At 46.2% G+C, this 6,829-nt stretch overlaps 1 long non-coding RNA gene across 1 annotated transcript; it reads right to left on the bottom strand.

Annotated features, from left to right (window-relative positions):
• Positions 1-2,464: 2,464 nt before the first annotated feature.
• LOC125722619 (uncharacterized) lies at positions 2,465-4,897 on the bottom strand. The gene is made up of 2 exons (XR_007386479.1): positions 2,818-4,897; positions 2,465-2,523 (listed from the first exon to the last, which is right to left on the bottom strand). It is a non-coding gene; the product is annotated as an uncharacterized LOC125722619 (long non-coding RNA).
• Positions 4,898-6,829: the final 1,932 nt, after the last annotated feature.

Raw genomic sequence — 6,829 nt, 5'->3', positions numbered from 1 at the left:
CCATTTCAGAAGCAAGTTCAATGACATCTTCCAGCGTATTAGGCTTGGCACTACACAGGCTAACCCGAAAATCACCGGTAGCAAAATGCGTAATAAACTGGTCTCTTGCCAACAGATCACAAATCCGATGATCAGCCGTGGGATAAGCCCTAGCGGCTAATCTCTGTAAGGCGTTACCAAATTCCCTTGCCGTCTCGCTATGCAGGCGGCGACGGGCGGTAAAACTAGCTCTATTCCAATCACTACTATCACCAGGTTCAAAACACCTTGCCATAGCCGCTTTTAACAACCCATAATTACTTTTAGCCTCACTCGGCATCCCACTATACATCTCTCTAGCACGGCCAGACAACAGCAAAGACATAAACTTAATTTTCAGAGACTCATCCCACCTGTTTACCTCAGGCGCCAGATAAAATTGTTCCGACCAGTCAGACCACTCACGCCCCACACCATTAAAAGTTTCCGGTATAAATATTGGGTGAGCAGGGGGGGCCACCGGGAGATCTCTATATACGTATAACAGGACAATCAGCGCCCTCATAATTAGGAGATTGTACACTATCCTCCACCTCCGATATGTTAAAGCTAATTCTAGGTTTCTAAACGGAAAAACCACAAAGGAAAGAAATGATCCCACCGCTGCCACCAGTCAGACCTACAGTGTGAGGTGTAGAGCTGGGTGGCGTTCGATGCCATTGGCTTTAGATAAACTGAACTGTCAGCGCTGTCACTCTAGCTTCACCATCCCTTGTGGAACTGGAGTGCTGACATTTCAGGGACTCCCCATGCCTGCATTCCCACTTGCCTCTCCCTCCTACTTATGCTGCCATTGCCATATCTGCCGGAGCTTGCACTTTGCACTTTATATTGCACTCACCTAACTGTTAGCACTGCCTATAGTCTCCCCTATACTTTGACTAATTGCACATTTTATTTCCCCAACTCCTCCTGGGGTGTGCTGCCTGGAGACCTCAATCTATCAAGATTTTCAGCACACCCTGCTACATGTGACATGTACCCATGACGTCCTTGCATCCAGCTCGCGTTCTGCCTGTGCCATCTTCCATGTATGACCCGCTGCCTAATTACTTCTGGTTGCCTGGCGATTGGAAGGAGAGTCGGCACGGGCTTGTCATCACCTCCCTGCTCCCCGGTTGTGCCTCAAATCCTTTGATTTGGACAATGTGACTTGGCACTTAGCCATCTCTTCTATTCGACTCTCCCTGCCGGCCCCTGGAGGTTGGGCTCCCCCTTTGAGTCTGGTCCCTCCCAAGGTTTCTTCCTTCTAGAGAGTTTTTCCTTGCCACTGTCACCTATGTCTTACTCACTGGGGGCTTTGGGTGGGGATGCTGTAAAGCGCTTTGAGACAATGTATTGTTGGGATAACGCGTCATACAAAAATAAATTTGTTGTTTTTCTGTTTTAAAACCAAATGGGAAAACCGTAAAATCACCTTCTTTTGTTTCTTTTCTATGAGTAAATTCAGATCTAACAGATACCAGAGATGTAAGATACAGCCTAATGTGAACTTTATCTTAATTTTACAACATTAACAGTCCCAGTCATAAGCTTGGAAACACCCACCCTTAGAATGGTGTATTTTTGTAATATTTTCTACATTTTAGGATAAAATATGAAGCCTGATTTTTTGTTTTCTGCTTTTCGCTTTTTCCCCTTCTGACAGAAAAACCAAAAAACGCTGCTGTTGTTTAGTTTTCCTGATTTCGTTTTGGACTGGAAAACCCAAGGACAAACGATACATGGACTTTTTGCATTTGTTTGGCTTTAATGTGTTTGATATAAACCTAGAGTTGAGAACCTACAGATGTGTGTGTTTGTATGAGTAATCCATCCATCCATTTTCCAAACCGCTTATCCTACTGGGTCGCGGGGGGTCTGGAGCCTATCCCGGAAGCAATGGGCACGAGGCAAGGAACAACCCAGGATGTGGGACCAGCCCATCGCAGGGCACACTCACACACCATTCACTCACACATGCACACCTATGGGCAATTTACCAACTCCAATTAGCCTCAGCATGTTTTTGGACTGTGGGGGGAACCGGAGTACCCGGAGGAAACCCCACGATGACATGGGGAGAACATGCAAACTCCACACACATATGACCCAAGCGAAGATTTGAACCCGGGTCCCAGAGGTGTGAGGCAACAGTGCTAACCACTGCACCACCTGTTGGTGCACCTGCACCAGTGCTAACCACTGCACTGCGCCTGTTGTATGAGTAATATAATGTAAAAATTTAATTCTATTTTATGTCCAGTACAAAAGGCAAGCATATCATACAGGTAAAACACCCACATTTAAAAAATGTTTTCATGAAAGTCTGTAACAGTAGAGTGAAGGAACTGACCAGTGGCTGGGCTACTGATATATGGTATGATGATGACCATTGAATGTTTCTCAACTTTTTAACCCTAAAAAAACACACCACTTCCAGAGATGATGATATATATATTATTTATTTAAAATGTAATGTTTCCTGGGGGCTGGGGAGGACACCTGCAGGAGAGAGACAGATATTGATCATGTAAACATCCTTCAGCAGTGCAGTAGTCATACTTCACTTTTTTTTTGGGATTGTTGGGGGGGGGGGGCACATGCAGCCATGGTACCTAAGCTCTGCTCAAGTGAGATCTGAGTTACAGGGAAAGGTCCATAGACCTTGCTTATATGCTGCTGTTCCACAGACTTCCAGTAGGGGCTCCGTGTGAGGAAAGAGCGAGGGCTATGCTCTCTCTCAAGTACACACAGAGTCACAGAGTAGGTCAAAGAAGCAAAAACAAAGTACCATACCTGAGTTGTTGTCACTGAACACGAAGTCCCGGTTTGCTCCAAACTACAGGTGAGAAAGGCCCTCCTCTAAACTGGCCTCTCTCATGCGGGACGGGGGCCGTAAGGTGGCGTGGACCTCAGGAGCAGCGTGCAGCAGTATGAGCAGCCATGCTTGTGCCAGCAGCACCACTGCCTGTACCCGGTTGTCCCATGTTGGGGGCAGGCCAAGCGCCGCGTTGCCATACAGGCAGAAGGTGATCCAGGCCACCCACAGCAGGACTGAGGCCAGGCAGGTGATGAGCAGCCACATGGTCCTGCACCTCCACCGTGGCTGCTGCCTCCACAGACTGCAGGCCGCCCCCACCAGTGCTGCCAGGAGCAGGACCAGCACATAAGTGGTGGCCAGCGCAAAGTCCAGCGGCTGGTATTCACAGGCTGGCTGGCACGTGGACATCGTGGCTAGAAGGATCCACTCCGGATCCAACACGGCCAAGGCCACCGCCAGCCCCATCAGTTGACCTGTGCTAGGGCTATGAGCACCTTGTCCCAACCGGCGCAGTCGCAGACCCTGGAACACTAGGCAGGTGTTGCAGACAGCAAGCAACACCCCCCTCAGGACACGCCGGGCGAAGCAGAGGCTCTCTTGCTACTCAGCGATGTATCCCAGGCTGAGGCCACAAAGCCCAAATATGGCTGCGAGCAGCAGGAGTAGCGGCGCCACCCCGCTGCGCTCCTCAGCCTCTGTGATCTTCCGCAGGCGACACAGTACCACCAGGAGCAGGATCAGCGAGGCGAGGGCCGCCGCCGCTGCCGCCACCACCACCACCAAGCCCCACACCGCATCCAGCTCACACAAGGCCGTGTAGGGCCTTGTCAGGATGGAGCCGGATCCGCAAGGCGAAGCTTCGTCCCATGAAGAGCTGCCCCCCACCAGGGACAGGACGAGGAAGGTGAAGAGATTGATAGAGGGTGCCATCACTGGCAGGGAGAGAGAAAGGAATCATTTAATGGGTTGAAGAAGTATTAGTCCATTAAACGCAATGTAGCCTGCTGCTGTGCAGGACACATCACAGGCGACACGCTGAGCATGCTGACAACTGAGCAATGGACTTCTACAGTGTGAGACTACATGCACTTTCTTAAAAAGCAGTAATCAATGCCATGTCAACCAGCTGAACAACTTCACAAGTAAATCGGCACATTATATAGGCCACCATCGTTATAAAAATTAATTATTATTTAAATTCAGGGGTCTCAAACAAATTACTGTATCTGGCCGGCCGATATCAGAGAAAAATTAAAACCATGTAATGTCATTCCAGCGCAACTGACACCCACCAGTCTGCACGTTTTGCGGTCGGTAGTTTAGCATCTCACAGCGTTTTTTTTAGTTTAATACCTTTGATCTAAGTGAAGTATACATTTTGAAGGGGAGGCCTTACCTTAACTGTCAATGTCTTTCAGCTTCACTTGCTCTTACAACACGTACGATGCACTCACGAATCGTTTGTGTTTGATTCTCCCTTATCAAACAGATCATTTATAAGCGGTGCATCATGACGTAGTACTACATTTTTACGTAATGGAACGCCTAACGTTCTAAATAGGGTGGGGGCAGGGAGGGGGCATTAAGTGTCATCCTTTTTGTGTTTACTTTTGAAAAATTGAGATATAACCTTTAAAAAGCACGGATATAATGTAAGAAACTTTTAAAAAAATAAATACAAATAAAAACGAGCAAATGCATTCAATCCCATTTCTTGTAGCTAGTGCTGGAAACTTTGGTGGACACCAATAACGATATATTTTTGTCCAGTAATATTACCAATACCTATGGTTTGTCCAAACCCATGCAGCGCTCTAAGAAACTCCAGCTTCTGCGATTCCCCCTGCAGACCGCTACGGCTGATACAAAGACAAATGCGCAAAATATGCTAGTAAGATACAGAGATTGGTCATTGGTTAATATTATATAAATACGCAATTAATAATATGACAAGTGGCAGTATTGCTACACGATTAAATAAACAACAAAAACAATAATAATGACTGATAAGTCATAACGCGTTTTTTTCTTTGATGGTGATAACATGTACATGCAGTACAACGATACCGAAATAAGAGAATTAATGCTATTAGCAGAAAATTATTACTGGAGACATAATTGTTAGGACACCCTCGGCAGGGAAACGCGGACCCAGGAATGCGGAACAGAGCGATCTTTATTAGATCGAGCAGGGAACAGGCTTTCAATGGGCCAGGCAAGAAGAATGGTCGGGGACAGAAGGTAGATTCGGTAGCCGGGGAGATCCAGTCCAACAGGCAGGCACAGGACATGGAGACGAAGGGAAGGGGAGACGAGAGATCCTGGGGCTGGCAGGGAAGGCAGGACGGGAGGTTCAGGGACGAGGGCTGCTCTGGGAAAGATAATAAGATAATAAGATTCTATTTGTACTGCCTGCCAATTTTTATATTAGATGAGACTAAAAATTGAGAAATATCTATATGCAGAAGTAGTTTTTCCTGATAAGAAGGATAATATCAAGACTGTCAGCATTTACAAATCGAATTATGACACATCTGAGTAGCCCAGACTGTCCGGAAAACAAAGCCGTACAGCATATGTGGCTGACTAATGTACATACAGTGTAATAAGTTTATAATCAAATGGATAGAAAAACGCTCAATAATAGACAGGATTCAGAGGGTAAATAAGGTGCATCATGTGGAAGAGAAGTTAGGTGGCGTTGGGGTGCATTGTGAGTTTCATCTGGTAGCTAGAAGGGAACAAACAGGGCTTCGGGGGGGGGACTTCTCCGGGGGCTACATCGCTCTACCTTAAAAAAAATTATTAAAAAAAAACACTTCTTACACTATAATGGCAGGTTTAGGAGTAATACAGTACAGTCATAACCAGTGTCAAGGATTCTATGCATCGCTACACAGAGACAAGTCCAGATATTGAGCCCAAGGCTAAAATTGTGGTTTACTTACAAGTGCACTTTGCTGGGCAGTTGGGGGGTTTATCCTTCTCTGCTCACATTTTCTCCTCTTATCCTGTCTTCTCCTCCGCAGCCCTTCCTCCTTCTCTCTGTTGCTCCTATATTCCCTCCCCTCCAGTCATCTATGTTCTCCTTCCTCTGCAGTCTCTCCTCTTCTCCCATTCTTCAGTTATACTGTCTTCTCCGCTCTCCCTGTATCCCTCCTGTCTTCTGGTCCTGTCGTCTTTTCTCCAGTCATCCCCTGCTTCTCAGTCATCTCTGCATCTTTTCTCTCATTTGTTTGCTTATTCTTTGATTGTTTGTGTTATTCGTTAACCCACCACCCATGCTGGATGAGTCTTGATGTTTTTTGTTCTTTTTAAAGTTAGGCTTCTTCCTTTGTTTTTGTGCCATATCTTCTGCCCTCTTCTGGTTGCGGCAGTGCATGACACGGGTGGAAAATAGGGTTTATTACAACACACACATCAAAACCAAAAGGATCAGGATGGATCCAAAATAAACAGCAAATGACCAGGAATGAACTAAATGATGGAATAAACACAACTAGAGAACTATATACATACATACAACATACAGCTATAATGAACCATCAAAGAACAGAAGCAGAACAGGCACTTAAATACACAGCTAACAAGACACAATGCAGGACAGTGAGAATCATAACCAATAACAAGGACTGAGGGCAACCCAGGAACAGGTGTTACAATTAAACAGCACTGGTGAAATCAAAGTGACCTTTCAGCCACATGGTCAGCTCTGCATCGCCCTCTGCTGTTTGCATTAGAAGCTGCTTGAAATTCCCACTCTCCTTACCAACACCTCGAAAAGCCAGGCCTTGCCGTGCCAAGTACTTAACTTCAGAAGATTTTTCCTCACTTGCTGCTGCTCTTTCCAGCTCATCTGAAGGTTGAATATTAACAGGATTGATCTTCTGAATCCATGTCATCAGTGCTAATCTGTGGCACTGCCTGTCTTTATGTGCACTGAATTTCCCCAGTGCATTTTCCAGTTTCACATGCCAGTCTTCACAA

The sequence above is a fragment of the Brienomyrus brachyistius genome, unplaced genomic scaffold (genome assembly GCF_023856365.1).
Source record: "Brienomyrus brachyistius isolate T26 unplaced genomic scaffold, BBRACH_0.4 scaffold40, whole genome shotgun sequence".
In the NCBI taxonomy this organism is placed as follows: domain Eukaryota; kingdom Metazoa; phylum Chordata; class Actinopteri; order Osteoglossiformes; family Mormyridae; genus Brienomyrus; species Brienomyrus brachyistius.
The sequence above is the reverse complement of the archived record's forward strand: the minus strand, read 5'-3'. Positions and strand labels throughout refer to the sequence as shown.